General features: G+C 44.1%; 1 protein-coding gene across 1 annotated transcript in view; it reads right to left on the reverse strand.

The window, feature by feature from the left end:
* Positions 1 to 15688, reverse strand: part of LOC115085402 (25-hydroxycholesterol 7-alpha-hydroxylase) — a 480857-nt gene that overhangs the window by 246544 nt on the left and 218625 nt on the right. The window lies entirely within an intron of this gene.

Genomic DNA, 15688 nt, shown 5'->3' on the forward strand with positions numbered 1-15688 from the left:
TTAACTGTGGAACCTGGATGATGCTTTTCTATATAGATTGCTCTGTTCTCCAGTGTACTTTGTACTGCCTCTACTGCATGTACTCATTTACATCAAATACTCCAGTAAAGGATTTATTTTGCTCATCATGAGACTGTGTGGCAGTATGTTATTCTTACTGAAAGGGATCAGAAGATCCTGAAAAGCCTAAAGGCTTTGAAAGATTTTATCTTTCCCACCAGTCAGGAAGGAACCCAGGAGCATAGGTTGAAACGGTCCTAGCATTCTTAGTGAGCACCTGCATCAGATTAGCTGGTGAAAAAGGGGCTACCACAGCTGGTCACGACACATACAGCTACATTTTGCACAAGCTGTAGGCATTTAATGTGGGTTTGTTTTTTTACAGGCCAATCCGGAGAGCATTACCATAACCAAGCCATGTTGTATGCAAGCATACATGACTAATTACATCTTCTCTGCTCAACAGAAGCTGCAATTGCTTAAGTAATCAAAGATAAGCAAAGCATGTTTGTTGATCATATCTGAAGCAACATTGATAAATCTTTGTAAACCAAAATCCTTAAATTTTAAACCTATTTCTGAACAGGGAGGGCTGCGTCTTCCAGAGTAGAGAAATATTTTAATGGTTTTCGATGAATTAAGTTTAATTAAATTTGGGTCTGTCCAATGCTTGATAGCAAAGATAGATTAGACCAGGACTAACTGTAAATATGTTTCTCCTAGAGGAGAGGTGAGATGGGGGGAATATAGTAATATAACAGAATTCAAATACTTCAAAAGATACAAATCAGGCATAGAAATCAAATCTTTGTCAGAGGACAGGAGCCTCTAGAACAAGAGGTCACAGTATGAAGTGACAGAGGAAACTATTTCTTCATAGAAGGATAGTAAATGCACAGAATAGCTTCTCAGAAAAGATGACAGAGAAACACAGTAATAGAGTTCAATAAAGCGCAGAGTATCCTTATTTGTGAAAATGTAAGAGAAAAAGATCAACTGGAGTCCATGGCATTGCAGACAAGATGGGATGAATGGGCATATTTTACTTTTCTGTGTTTTATTTGCATTCACAATTACAAAGTACACATTTAGAATAGCCAATAAATGTTAGCTTCCCATACATAAATCAGAGGCAATTCAATTACCTCATTCTTATGTATAAAGCACCAGAGGTTTTCATAGGTCTGTACATCTCCATATACAGACAGAATGGAAACAATGTTGACAAACCTCTTAGCCCAAATGATTACCTTAAGGAAGAAAATGATGTGAATGAGCACATTTTTGGGAGATGGCAGAGGGACTGGCGTGGGAGATGAAGAAGGAGAAAAGGTTACTGTTAAATATGTTCTATAAAAATACCTGTGCCCTTTACTTGGGTAAATATCTGGCCTAAAGTTTCCATACTTTTAGTTGAGATAAAAAGAGGCATTTCTGAGGGCTTGGTGAGCTCAGCATGAGTACTTGACCTTTTCAAAAGCATGCGTGTTATTTCACAGAAAAAGCAGGGTTAAAGTGCATTGCCACTTTTAGTACACATACCTTACACTAATTGTGATAAGAAAAGAAGAATTGCCATACTGGGTCAGACCAAAGGTCCATCAAGCCCAGTATACTGTTTCCATCAGTGGCCAATCCAGGTCCCAAATACCTGGCAGGATCCCAAAGAGTAGACAGATTGCATGCTGCTTATTCCCCCTGAGGAAATGACCTGGAGTTGCCTGAAACAGGGTCTTCCAAATAAAGGGATGCTCCCAAGGAAGACAAGGGTGTGGAGGAATCTGGGGAGACATGCACTCTGCTGGAAGGAGCGATACCATACCTGTGAGAATAGGTGCCAAGTGACCCAGGGAGCTGTGAGTACGAAATGGAGATAGAGTTGGTGGAGTGAAACCAGTGTCCCCAGAAGAGATTAACAATATGAGTCTCATGTTTCATTTAGGAATTGGGTCATAAGAAGGAACTGCTATTAATCAAGTTTACTTAGGAAATAGCCACAGTTAATAATTGCATCAGTAGCATGGGATCTTCTTAGTGTTTGGGCAATTGCCAGGTTCTTGTGGCCTGGTTTTGCCTCTGTTGGAAACAGGATGCTGGGCTTGATGGACCCTTGGTCTGACCCAGCATGGCAATTTCTTAGGTTCTTATGGATTTCTCCAAATCATCCTTAATAATAGTTTATGGGCTTTTCCTCCAGGAACTTGACCAAGTCTTTTTTGAATGCACCTACACTAATAGCTTTCACCACATCCTCTGGTAACAAATCCCAGAGCTTAATTATTGATCGAGTAAAAAAAAATTAGTTTTAAATATATCACCTAGTAACTTCATTGTGTGTCCCTTAGTGGTTGTACTCTTTGAAAGAGTAAACATAACACATAACAGGATAAGACCTTAATCATTTTTCAAAAAATCTGACATTCCTCAACTCTAAACGGCAACTCATTCCACCGTATAGGCCCTAAAACAGAAAATACCTCAGAACTACTTGTTTGTAATTTACACTATGCAATAATAGGAACATGCAACAATGTTTGGGACGAAGACCACAAGTCTTGCTGAGGCTCACATCAAATAAGTTTGTCACTAAAGCAGAAAGATTCCTGATATACAGCTATATGCAGCAAAGTATAAAACTTAGATAAACAACATTGAACAAAGGGTAACCAATGTAACTATTTCATATGTACTGTAACTCTGTCCCTATAACAAAGCCCATAAATAACTCACAGCTGCATTTTGGACAAGCAATAAAATCCTGACCAAATAGTTTGATAAACCAATATTCAGTGAATTACAATAATAATCTATGGTGCTAAGCTCCATAATTTGCCTCACCACTCAAAAATCAAAAGGTGATACTATAGAGAGGGTGAACTAATTTCAATTTACTAAAAGCTGTCTTCACTATGGAGATAATTTTAAAAGGAGTTACATGTGGAAATGTAAATTGTCAAAAGTCATTTATATGCGTAAAGTGCACTTACACATGAATATCCTATGGACAATTCAATGACAGGGTAACAATTTTCAAAGCTCACTTACACGGGTAAAGTACATTTACACATGTAAAACCCAATTTTAAGAATGTAAATGCTTTTTCAAAATCAGGCTGTGTGTGTCTTAACTTGGCTCTTCATGGAGAATCTAGAATACCCAAATTAAAGGGCTTCAACAATTATCCTTAAGCTCAAAACCCCAAAACCTCAAACCTCAAACCTCAAACCCTCAAAGCTCATTCTCCCACCCCTCCTTAATCCCTACCCCCCCCTCTTTTCCCTCTCCCCTTCCCCCCCACCCAACCTCACCCTTTCCTTCTCCCACTGGACATACCATGCTAATAACTGCCTAGGATAAATCTATGTTTACGTATCTTATAGTTTTTGTTGATTATATATATACAAGCCGTAAAGCCCGTTAAAACGGGCTACATCCCTCTGTCTCTCACCTCCCCCTCATTCTCTCTCCCCTCACTCTTCACCACCCCCCTCCCCCACCCACTCCTCTCCACCCTCCCTCTCCTCTCACTCAGTCCCCCCTCTCCCTCCCTCCCTCCCACTCAGTCCCCCCTCTCCCTCCCTCCCACTCAGTCCCCCTCTCCCTCCCTCCCACTCACTCAGTCCCCCTCTCCCTCCCACTCACTCAGTCCCCCTCTCCCTCCCTCCCTTCACCCACCTCCATTTCCTCCCGGCGCCGTAAGCGCGACTTCCCGCAACCCTCACCCGGCTCCATTAACTCCTCCCGCTCCTGCCGGCAGATCTCGGGGGGGGGTCACTCCCGCGCGCGCGGCAGTGACCCCCCCGAGATCTGCCGGCAGATCTGGGGAGGAGAAGTAGCGGCACCGCGCGCGCGGCGCCGCTGCTTCTCCTCCCGCTCCTGCCGGCAGATCTCGGGGGGGGGGGCGGGAGTGACACCCCCCCCCCGAGATCTGCCGGCAGATCTCGGGGGGGGGGGGCGCGGGAGTGACACCCCCCCCCCCGAGATCTGCCGGCAGATCTGGGGAGGAGAAGCAGCGGCACCGCGCGCGCGCGCGGCGCCGCTGCTTCTCCTCCCGCTCCTGCGGCCCCACCGCCATTTTTTTTTTCTGATCGACATCCTTGCCCGCACATGCGCAGTAGAGCTGCGCTCTACTGCGCATTTGCGGGCCGTCGGTCACAGGCCATTTATAAGGTAGATATTTATCTCTCTCTAATTGTTTCTTAGTTTAAATTCTGTACTGTCTTCCATTGCCCAGGTTTTACGCTCCCTGTTTAATGTAACTTTACTTTCTACCTTGATGTTAATTGGTTTCCCCTCAGTTACATTGTAAACCGGTACGATAAGACCTAGTCTTGAGCATCGGTATAGTAAAAGAAATAAAATAAAATAAATAAATAAAACAAGAAATACTTCTAGAAGAAAGGTCACTACGCGCCAACCAAAGAACAGATGGTTTTTCCAAAGTTCAATATCAAACAATTAACAGCCAGCTACTCTTTAATGACACCATAGTACTTAGCAAACGCCTAGTATGTAAACTCTCCTCTTTCACTATAGGTAATATAAAACTGGATGTCATCTGCATACATTCTAAATATCAAATTAATAAACCCCAGTATGACACCTAAGGGCTGCAAGAAAAGCAAAATTGCTTACCTGTAACAAGTGTTCTCTGAAGACAGCAGGATGTTAGTCCTCACATATGGGTGACATCAGATGGAGCCCAGATGTGGAAAACATGTCAAAGTTTCTAGAATTTTGACTATATAAACTGAGCATGCCCTATACCACGCATCCACATGGGGTCCCTTTTCAGTTTCGTAACATAGAATTATGATTGAAATTAAAAAATAGGAGAAACCCAACTCTGTGGGGTGATGGATGGGTTTTGTGAGTATTAACATCCTGCTGTCCCTGGAGAATACCTGTTACAGATAAGCAACTCTGTTTTCTCCGAAGACAAGCAGGATGGCAGTACTCACAAATGGGTGAATCCCTAGCATACATAAAAGTGAACCAACAGACACTCAACTAGGTGCCAACAGGCACAACACCAGTGCTGTGGGTGACAGAGGAAGAGACAGCCTGAATCCAAATGCGCCCTAAGTGAGAGAGTTGGGTTCTACACCTCAAAACATATTTTGAAGGACAGACTGGCTGAACTTACTGTTGCATCAGCCATCCCTATCCAGACAATATTAAGATGTGAATGTGTGGAGAGAACACCACGTTGCAGCCTTACAGATCTCCACGGGAACTGCTGCAAGTGGGCCACAGACGCTGCCATGGCTCTGACTGAATGAGCCTTGACATGATCCCCAAGTTGCAGTACTACCTGGGCATAACAGAAGGAGGTGCAATCTGCTAGCCAACTGGATAGTGTCTGTTTGGCAACAGCATCACCCAACCTATTCTTGTCAAAAGAAATAAAAAGTTGGGTGGACTGTCTATGGGTTTCTGTCTGCTCCAGAAAGCTAAAGCTCGCTTGCAGTCCAAACTGTGCAGTGCTTATTCGCCTTGCTGAGAATGGGGCCTGGGAAAGATTATTAACAGCATGATTGACTGGTTAAGATGGAAATCCATCACCAGCTTAGGCAGGAACTTAGGGTGCATAAGCAAAACCACCCAGCATGATAAAACTTAATATAATGTGGATAAGTCACTAAGGCCTGGAGCTCGTTGACCCTGTGCACTGAAGAGACCTCCACCAAAAATATGATCTTCTAGGTCAAGCACTTCAGGTCACAGGAGCGCAGTGGCTCAAAAGGAGCTTTCATCAGCTGATCTAACACCACATTGAGGTCCCATGACACAGCAGGAGGCCTTATGGGAGGTTTCAATTGAAGCAGGCCCCACATGAAACATACAACTGTAGGCTTTACAGAGATAGGTGTACCATCTACACCTTGGTGGTATACACTGACTGAGATTAGCTCTAAGCCAGCCTCCAATAGGGATAGGAGGTAATCAAGCAGTTTTTGTGTGAGGAGGGAGAACGGATCTAGGGTCTTCTGCTCACGCCAAATGGAAAACGTCTTCCACTTTAGTCCTTAGGACTTTCTAGAAGCCTCCAGGACCCAAGGCACATCCTCTGAAAGATTAAGTGGCTGCAGGATTAACCTCTCAACATGCAGGCTGTGAACGACAGGGATGCTGCAGTCTGCCCTGATCTTGCATGATGAGATCTGGAAAAGTCTCCAGATTGATTGGTCTCTGGATGGACAACCCTGTAGGACTGAAAACTAGGCCTGTCTCTGCCAATAAGTGACTATGAAGATCAGAGCCCCCCTGACTTCGCAAGTTTTGAGTCCTTGCTACTAAGGGAAGTGGAGGATATGCATACAGAAGACACTTGCCCTAATGATGGGCAAGGGCATCCAAGGCTGCTTTGCACTCTGACCTGTACAGGGAGCAAAACCAAGGCAACTTCCTGTTGCAGGGGGACATGATCAGATTGATGCCCAGGTGGCCCCAGAGGCTGAATATCCGATGTGCTGCACACTGGTCCAGGGACCACTCATGGGGTCTGAAGGCTTGACTAAGCCTGACTGCTACTACGTTCTCCATCCTGGCCAGGTACATGGGTCTGAGCACCATCCCATGGGTCAGGGCCCACAACCAGATCTAGACCACTTCCTGACACAGGAGTTATGATCCTGTGCCTCCCTGCTATTTGACATACCACATAGCTACTTGGTTGTCTGTATGGACCAGAGAACCTGAATTCTGAGTCCATCTACATGAGCTCCCTACCCGCAGGGTGGATGAATCCGTGGTTAGGACAATTTGAGTAGGGGGACTTTGAAACAAGATCCCCCGTTCCAGATCTGAAAGTACCTGCTACTGGTACAATGAGTCCTGGAAAGAAGGGGTGACTCAGATGCAATCCTGGAGGCTCTGAGTGGCCTGCCACCACTGCAACCTCAGGGTCCACTGGGCTCTATGCATGTGTAAACATGCCAAGTGAGTGACATGGATGGTTGAAGCCATATGGCCCAACAGCCTCAACACATGCCAGGCTGACACCTGCTGGCTCTGTGGGATCTCTGCCATGACTGTCGTCAAAGTTGCAAGGTAGAAAGGTCTTGGCCTCAGCAGTGTCTAGCAGGGCTCCTATGAAGTCCAACTGAAATGACGGGCTGAGATGGGACTTTGGGTAGTTGAGAATGAACCCTACTGACTCCAACATCCAGATGGTCAACCGAATGGACTTGGTGGCCCCTGCCTGAGACGTGCTTGTGACCAGCCAATCATCCAAATATGGGAAAACATGTACTCCCAGCCTGCGGAGGTGTGCCACCACCAGGGCTAGGCATTTTGTTAAAGACCCATGGGGCTGATGCAAGCCCAAATGGCAACACCCGGTACCGGAGGTGCTGCTTTCCCACAACAAATTAGAGATACTTCCTGTGGCCGGGTAAGATCTCGATGAGTGTATGCATTCTTTTGGTCGATGTTGCAAAGCCAATCCCCATTTTGCAAGAGAGGGGTGAAGGTGCCCAGGAAAACTATCTTGAACTTTTCTTTTTTTTTTTAGAAACTTGTTCTAAAAAAAGGTCTTGAATGGGACAAAGTCTCAGGAAGTACCAAGAGTAGAATCCCTGACCTCTTTTCCCTGATGGTATGGGCTTGACCACTCTGGCCATTAAAAGGGAGGAGAGCTCTGATAGTAATACCTTCTGATGTGCTATCAGTCCCCAAACCAGGCATGGAGGGCTATTAGGCAGGACACCCAATAAGTTCAACTGGTAACCCTGATGGACGATAGACCAAACCCACTGGTCCAAGGTTATACTGGGCCACTGGTTCACAGAGAATCGCAGCCATCCCCCGACCAAAGGGTCCATCGTCCTGGGTACGGGCAATTGGCTTATTATCCCTACAGCCCAGTCAAAACCCCGTCCCCAGAGTTGACTGAGGAGCCGGCTGGGACTTGGGGCTCTGCTGCTTGGCACAGCCAAGATGATGCCCTGATGATGTTGACTGGAGTGAGGAAGCTAAGGATAGTACTTCCTTTGGCAAAAGAAAGACTTCCTTGTCCTTGCCGGCCTCCTGGATATGGAGGGTCCGTAAGTACTTGCGGAGAGTTGTTCGAGAGTCTCAAAGTGGTTCCGAAGTTGGGCCACAGCATCCATCACCCTATCTCTGAAGAGATTCTCTCCAATACACAGCATGTCAGCAAGTCATTCCTGTACCTCTGGTCTGAGAATTGAGGCCCACAGCCATGCCATTATGCAGGTGCCGATTCCCACTGCAGAGACTCTCAATGCAGTCTCAAAAACATCCTAGATTGCACGAACCTTGTGTTTTCCACATTCCAGGCCTTTATGCACCAGCAACATGAGGGTGTCCTGCTGCTGTTAAGGTGGTTGCTCAGTCACCTCCTGCACCTGCTTCCAGAAGTCCCACAAGTACTGGCTCATGTAGAGCTCAAAGACGGCACTGTGGGCAATAAGCATGGCATTTTGAAATACTTTCCTTCCAAAAGCATCCATCGCTCTATGGTTCTTACCCGGGGGGCACCAAGGAATGAGTCTAAGAGCACTTGGCCCTCCTGAGGGCGGATTCAACCACCACCTACTAGTGTGGCAGCTGATGCTTGTCAAATCTGGCAGCCTTCTGGATGAGGTAAACCCCATCTGCCTTCTTATTGATGGGAGGCACTGTGAGGGGGTGTTCCCATATCCTCAGTAGCAACTCCTTAAAGATCTCATGTACCGGGATCACCATAATCTCCTTAGCAGGCTCTATGAACTGGAGGATCTCAAGTATTTTGTGCCTGGCATCTTCATCCGTCAATAACCGAAAAGGGGTGGCTTCTACCAATACAAACCCTACAAAGGTCAAATCTTTAGGTGGAGACTTCTTTTGCTTCTCTGGAGGAGAATGATCTGAAGGGAGGCCCTCAGAGCTCTTGGAGGATTCCAAAACATCATCCCACCAGGAGTCATAGTGTTCCTCATCATCTGAAGGCAAAATGGGATTGGTCCCTAGGTGCTCAGTCTATGTCCAGAGGTGCAGGCACCAATAAAACTGGACAAGGGGTGGCAGGCCTCAGTATCTCCACTGACCTCTGTGGAGCTTCCTCGGATGAGGAACCAGCAATGACCACTGAATCTGGTAGGGGGAGGCCTCAGTCCCGGGAACCAACGCCACCTGGGTTGGTAACGCACCGATGAGAATGTTGAGCTTCATCAAATGTTAACCGGTAGATGTTGTGCATTTGGATTTTTAGAAGGTGTTCAACAAAGTCCCGCATGTAAGGCTTCTAAGAAAACTAAAAAATCATGGGATAGGAGGTGATGTCCTTTTGTGGATTGCAAGCTGGTTAAAGAAAGGAAACAGAAAGTAAGATTAAATGGTCAGTTTTGACAGTGGAAAAAGGTGAACAGTGGAGTGCCTCAGGGATCTGTACTTGGACCGGTGTTTTTAATATATTTATCAATGATCTGGAAAGGGGTATGATGAGTGAGGAGATCAATTTGCGGATGACACAAAATTATGCATAGTAGTTAAAACTCAAGCAGATTGTGATTAATTGCACTGGGCAACAAATTTTCACAAAAGTCATGTTACTGAAATGAAATTAGTCAATTCTTATACATTTCCATGTGCTAAACATGAATGTGACTGTGAAAATGCAAAATTGACTAATTTTTTTGTAATATGCAATAATATAAGTACATCTTGAATTGTATGCCAATAGTAGGAGACCTACGGTTAATACCGTTTGAAAAATGAAGTCATAGACTACATCTTAGATTTCTTTGCTTGTCTCTTGTACACCTGTTCGGGAGCATCTCTGCGGAGTGTCCAGCAGTAGTCAGCCAGCATGAATATTTCAAATGCTCACCCTTTCTGACTGGGCTTCATATAGTACACTGCTGACGTCAGCTTACTCAGCAGCAGCATGGCAGTAGAACTGCATTGCATCAGAAAATGATGTAATAAACTCTGGATGATGTGTGCATGATGGTATTATGCAATATGATGCAATATTACATCATTCTAGGCTTATTTACAGTCCTACTGGATAAATTTACATGACTAAACATAGAAAGTGAACTATATTAAATATCTTCAAAATGAGAGCCAATAAAAACTTTTCATGGTCATATTCGTGTTCAGCACATCAAGATACTACAGAGTAGGACCTTTTTAGGTCAGTAACACTTTCATTGTTGCCCAGTGTTGCAGGAGGACCTTGCAAGACTGAAAGATTGGGCTTCCAAATGGCAGATAAAATTTAACACGGACAAGTGCAAAGTGATGCATATATGGAAAAATAACCCTTGCTGTAGTTACACAATGTTAGGTTCCTATCTTAGGAGTTACCACCCAGGAAAGAGATCTAGTCATCTAGTCATCATAGTGGATAATACATTGAAAATCGTCGGCTCAGTGTGCCGTGGCAACCAAAAAAGCAAACGTTAGGAATTATTAAGAAGGGCATGGCAAATAAAATGGAGGATGTCATAATGCCTTTGTATCACTCTATGGTGAGACCGCACCTTGAATACTGTGTGCTATTCTGGTCACCGCATCTCAAAATGGATAAAGCTGCACTAGAGAATGTGCAAAGAAGGGTGACCAAAATGATAAGGGACATGGAACTACTGCCCTATGAGGAAAAGCTAAAAAAGTTAGGGCTGTTCAGTTTGGAGAAGAGACGACTGAGGAGGGATATGTTAGAGGTCTACAAAATCATGAAACAACATGAACAAGTTAATGTAAATTGGTTATTTAATCTCTAAGATAATAAAAGGACCAGGGGACACTCCATGAATTTAGCAAGTAGTTCATTTAGAATTTTCTTCGATTTGGTTTTTTTCACTCATTGCATAGTTAAGCAATGGAATTAATTAGGGGTGTGAATCGTGTGATCGATCGTCTTAACGATCGATTTTGGCTGGGGGGGGGGGGGGAGGGAAATCTGATTGTTGTGTTTTGTTTTTTTAAAAATCGTTAAAAATCGTAAATCGGGGGAGGGCGGGAAAACCCCCAAGCTGGCCAAAAGTCCCTGGGGGTCCAGCGGGGGTCCGGGAGCGATCTCTTGCACGCGTGACGTCGGGAGCCAGGAACCAAAATGGGGCCGGCGCTACCTTTGCCCTGTCACATGATAAGGGCAAAGGGCCACCGGCGCCATTTCTCAACGCAGCCGTGGCCAGAGAGCTGGAGATCGTGTCGGGACCCCCCCCCCACTGGACCCCAGGTAATTTAAAACATTTTGGGGGGGTTCGGGAGGGTGGGGGATTTGTTTTAAAGGTTCGGGGTGGGTTTTAGGGTTTTTTTGGTGTGCCGGTTTTCCCGCGCCCTATTTAACGATACAATACAAATGCCCCTGATGATAAATCGGGGGCATTTGTATTGTATCGTGCACTCTAACGATTTTGGACGATTTTAAAATTATCTGACGATAATTTTAATCGTTCAAAAACGATTCACATCCCTAGAATTCATTGCCAGATGATGTGGTTACAGCAGTTAGTGTAACTGGGTTTAAAAAGGGTTTGGATCAGTTCCTAAAGGAAAAATCCATAAACTGCTATTACGGTATTTAATAAGCAATAGTAGCTTGTGATTTATCTAATGTTTGGGTACTTGCCAGGTGCTTATGACTTGGACTGGCCACTGTTGGAAACAGGATGCTGGGCTTGATGGACCCTTGGTCTGACCCAGTATGGCATATCTTACTTATGCTAGCCATGAACAATATGATATCCCCTGCCATGAAGAATACTTTTTCATTAGGAACACTGCTTGGTGGGCACAAAAGGATATAATGGGTAAACATGGCAGGATCTGGCTAGATCACCGCCTTACATGCCCCGTATACCAACGGGTCTGTGACTATGACTCTGATGGGCTCTGCAAAGTACCGTTTATGACAAATATGAGCAGGGGTCTTGTTTGCTGGGAGTGAGGGAATCCTAACATTTGCTTTTAACTGCTGACACTATGGCCTGGGTCAGGCAAGCCTGTTCTGCAGAATTTATAGGGGGGGATGGGGTGCTAGCAAAAAAAAAAGTAGGGAGAAAGTGGTAGCTGCATGGGGAGCCCATTCTTTCCTCTTCCTTTGGTGCGCCCTGGTTACCAGCTTTTCCTGCCACTAAACCAGAGTGCTGACTGGAGGCCGATACTCCCTTTCATCTTTGCATCACCCAGGCATGTAAGCATCGGACTGCTTGAGGGGTTTGAATTGATTTTGCACTTGCAGCTACAAGGGGGCCATGACCATAACCGCCTCTGATGCCAATCCCAGTTCCAGTTGGAAACCCTGTAACTTCTCCATAATACTGACAGTGGTTTTTAACTTTGCCCAAAGTGGCTGGTTGAACTTATATCATCCCTGGCATCCTTGAAGGGCTTCATTTGTCACCTGTTCTGATGGGTAACCAATCCTTATGCCCAGGGAGCAATCCACAGCAATCTTGGAATCCACAGACTGTTCACAAAGGTGTGTCTGTTCCACAAGCTTCTGCATCATCAGAGAAGTCTAATTCCACATGATGCCTCCATCCTGAATAAGCTGATACAGAGGCACTCCCATTGCTGCTTCTCATAGAACTGCTGACCACCCTTCAAGGTCAAAATGCCATGCTGTTTTCCTGCATATCTCTATCACTTCCCACTAGATAAATCTCTTGGCTCCTAGCCCCATTGTATCCCTTATTGCCTAGTGCAGCAAGCATTAAAAGCATCAGATCTCCTGGATAATAATTTTAATAGACCGTTTTTTCAAAAATCAAAACAGTGAACATTAAAATAATTACTAAAATTAAAACAAAGGTACCATAACAAAAACATGAATACATAACCAAGAGATTAAAAAATAAAGCCATATAAAACATAAGAGCAACAATAAAAAACAATTACTTTTTATAACTTTGCATTCTGTGAAGAATAAGGCCATTTTTATATCCTCAGGAATTCCATATTATTCTGTAGGACTTAGTTCTCACACAGTTGGATTATTGCAATTCTATTTTTCTTGAGTTGCCCATAATTACTCTTCATGTACTTCAGATAGGACTCATACAACAGAATTTTGCACTAATTGGCAAATCAATGAGTGGCCATTTTACTCCTGTTCTTGCTGCCCTCCATTGGCTACCAATCCAATGAAGAATCAAGATACAAAAAACAATGCTGATTCATAAGCAGTTAAATATGAATACTCTTATCTGGGCTGTTACCATGATCCATATTTATAAACCAACTCAGGCACTCAGGTCATCGCAGTATTTCCAGCAATCTTGCTATCAAGTTCATTCTGCTCATCTCAAGGAAATTCATAAGGCTTTCTCTGAAGCCAGCCCCATTTTTAGAACAGCTTTCCAAACTCATTACAGATGATTAAGGATTCACAAAAAAGCTTTGAAGACATTTATTCCAGCAGGCTTTTTTGTGAATGTATAGTCAGACTATCTTTGTGATTCTATAGTTTGTTTTTTTTTATTGATTATATGGACTGTATGATGTTTAAGTCTTGTTTAATGTTAATTATGTTTATTTATTATGTATGTGTTTGTTCCCCACTTTGAAGTTTAGAACTATGCAGGCTACAAGCTTTTTTTTAATAAATAAAGTTGCAAACATATACTACAATAAAATAAAACCCAACTAGAATATAGCTTCAATATTCTAACCTTTATGCAGTGCCTTACTTCATTAAGTAGCTCCCATTAACTGTCTTAATCATGTTCCTGCCACTGTCTGTAACTAAAACCAGAAAAAGTAATGTGTTTCCAGCATAGTCACTATTGCCCTTCCAACATCCCCATTATCACTGCTAAGACATAGGGCGAGGCATGGCTCTGGTCCAACACCTGAGAGTACAGCACAGCCCTCTTCTATCCCATTACTGTGCCCCTGCTGCTTGACCCTGCCATGTCCTGGTCCCACCAGTGTGCCATCACAGAGATGTCGGCATGCATGATGTTTGGGTTGGTCCAGATGGTGCTGGTGAAATGGATTCTACTCTCCTCCACCTTGGTCAGCTGCACCTGCATCTGAGTGCGGCACCAATTGTGTACGGTGGGAATCATTCACCTAAGAATGTTGTTCTACAGGACATTTTGTAACTGGAGGCTAAGAGGTGCAGTAGCCACTTAAACATGACAGGGACTGAACATCCAGGGCATTTCTATGATCCATTATGTCATCTCTTGCACTGACAGTGATGCAGAACGTTATCCAACCCGTTACATGGTGGATTGCCACCACTGATGTCTGGGCAGGGGCTACTGCCCTGCCGCCACACTGGGAAATGGGCAAGGAAACAAACTTCCCCCTTTCTGTAGCTTTATGGTCGCCTCATCTCAAAAAAGATATAATTGCGATGGAGAAGGTACAGAGAAGGGCTACCAAAATGATAAGGGGAATGGAACAGCTCCCCTATGAGGAAAGACTAAAGAGGTTAGGACTTTTCAGCTTGGAGAAGAGACGGCTGAGGGGGGATATGATAAAGGTGTTTAAAATCATGAGAGCTCTAGAATGGGTAGATGTGAATCGTTTTTTTACTCTTTCGGATAATAGAAAGACTAGGGGGCACTCCATGAAGTTAGCATGTGGCACATTTAAAACTAATCGGAGAAAGTTCTTTTTTACTCAACGCACAATTAAACTCTGGAATTTGTTGCCAGAGGATGTGGTTAGTGCAGTTAGTATAGCTGTGTTTAAAAAAGGATTGGATAAGTTCTTGGAGGAGAAGTCCATTACCTGCTATTAATTAAGTTGACTTAGAAAATAGCCACTGCTATTACTAGCAACAGTAACATGGAATAGACTTAGTTGTTGGGTACTTGCCAGGTTCTTATGGCCTGGATTGGCCACTGTTGGAAACAGGATGCTGGACTTGATGGACCCTTGGTCTGACCCAGTATGGCATATTCTTATGTTCTTATGTTTCCTGTTGCTGCCATTGCTTTGAGTGGACGATAAGGTCCCTAGAATAGTACTACACTCCCCTGAAACCAACATTATTGGATGTCATTTTTGCAAATGATACTGCACATCACTGTGTGAAAAAATGGCCCCATGGCTTTCCTCTATTGGTGGCCTTTCAACAGTGAAGGCATTCTGCAAAACATTAATCCTTCATAACTATAAAGTGCCTCCACCTCCGTGATGTCTTGTGGAATTCACTCTCTGGATCCTTGAGTGCTGCTGCTGGGGCTGGAGTTAGAGAAGATGAGAAGTTCAAATCCTAGGGCCATCTTTCATGCTTTTGCCTATCTGCTGTTCCTGGGGGTAGAATCGTGGCCTCTGTGCTATCACTTCCTTTGACAGCTCCGCTATTTGCCTGAGACTGCTCGCCAGATATTATGTCAGTAACTAGGTTCTCCAAACACTCCTCAGCTACTCGACCTTCAATAGCCCCTTTCTTCAATGTATATATAGACACACAAACACATAACACGCATAAGAAGGATGTGCATTTTTATAGTGGTGAGGTTTCCTTAATTTTAGCACATGCTATAAGAGTAAAAGTACACAATAAAAATGTCGTGCCTTTTTCTTTTTACTTAGCTATTTCAAAAGTGTGTGCTAAAAGCAAAATAGTATAACAGAAAATGAAACAAAAAAAAATTGGTTTCACCTGCACATCTGTAATATGCAACCATATCCACTTCAATGGTGGTGTGGGGTTGCTACTAGTGTCTCCTGCCATGACACAAAGTGCATCAGTTAATTAAAAAAGCTACTG

The sequence above is a fragment of the Rhinatrema bivittatum genome, chromosome 2 (genome assembly GCF_901001135.1).
Source record: "Rhinatrema bivittatum chromosome 2, aRhiBiv1.1, whole genome shotgun sequence".
In the NCBI taxonomy this organism is placed as follows: Eukaryota; Metazoa; Chordata; class Amphibia; order Gymnophiona; family Rhinatrematidae; genus Rhinatrema; species Rhinatrema bivittatum.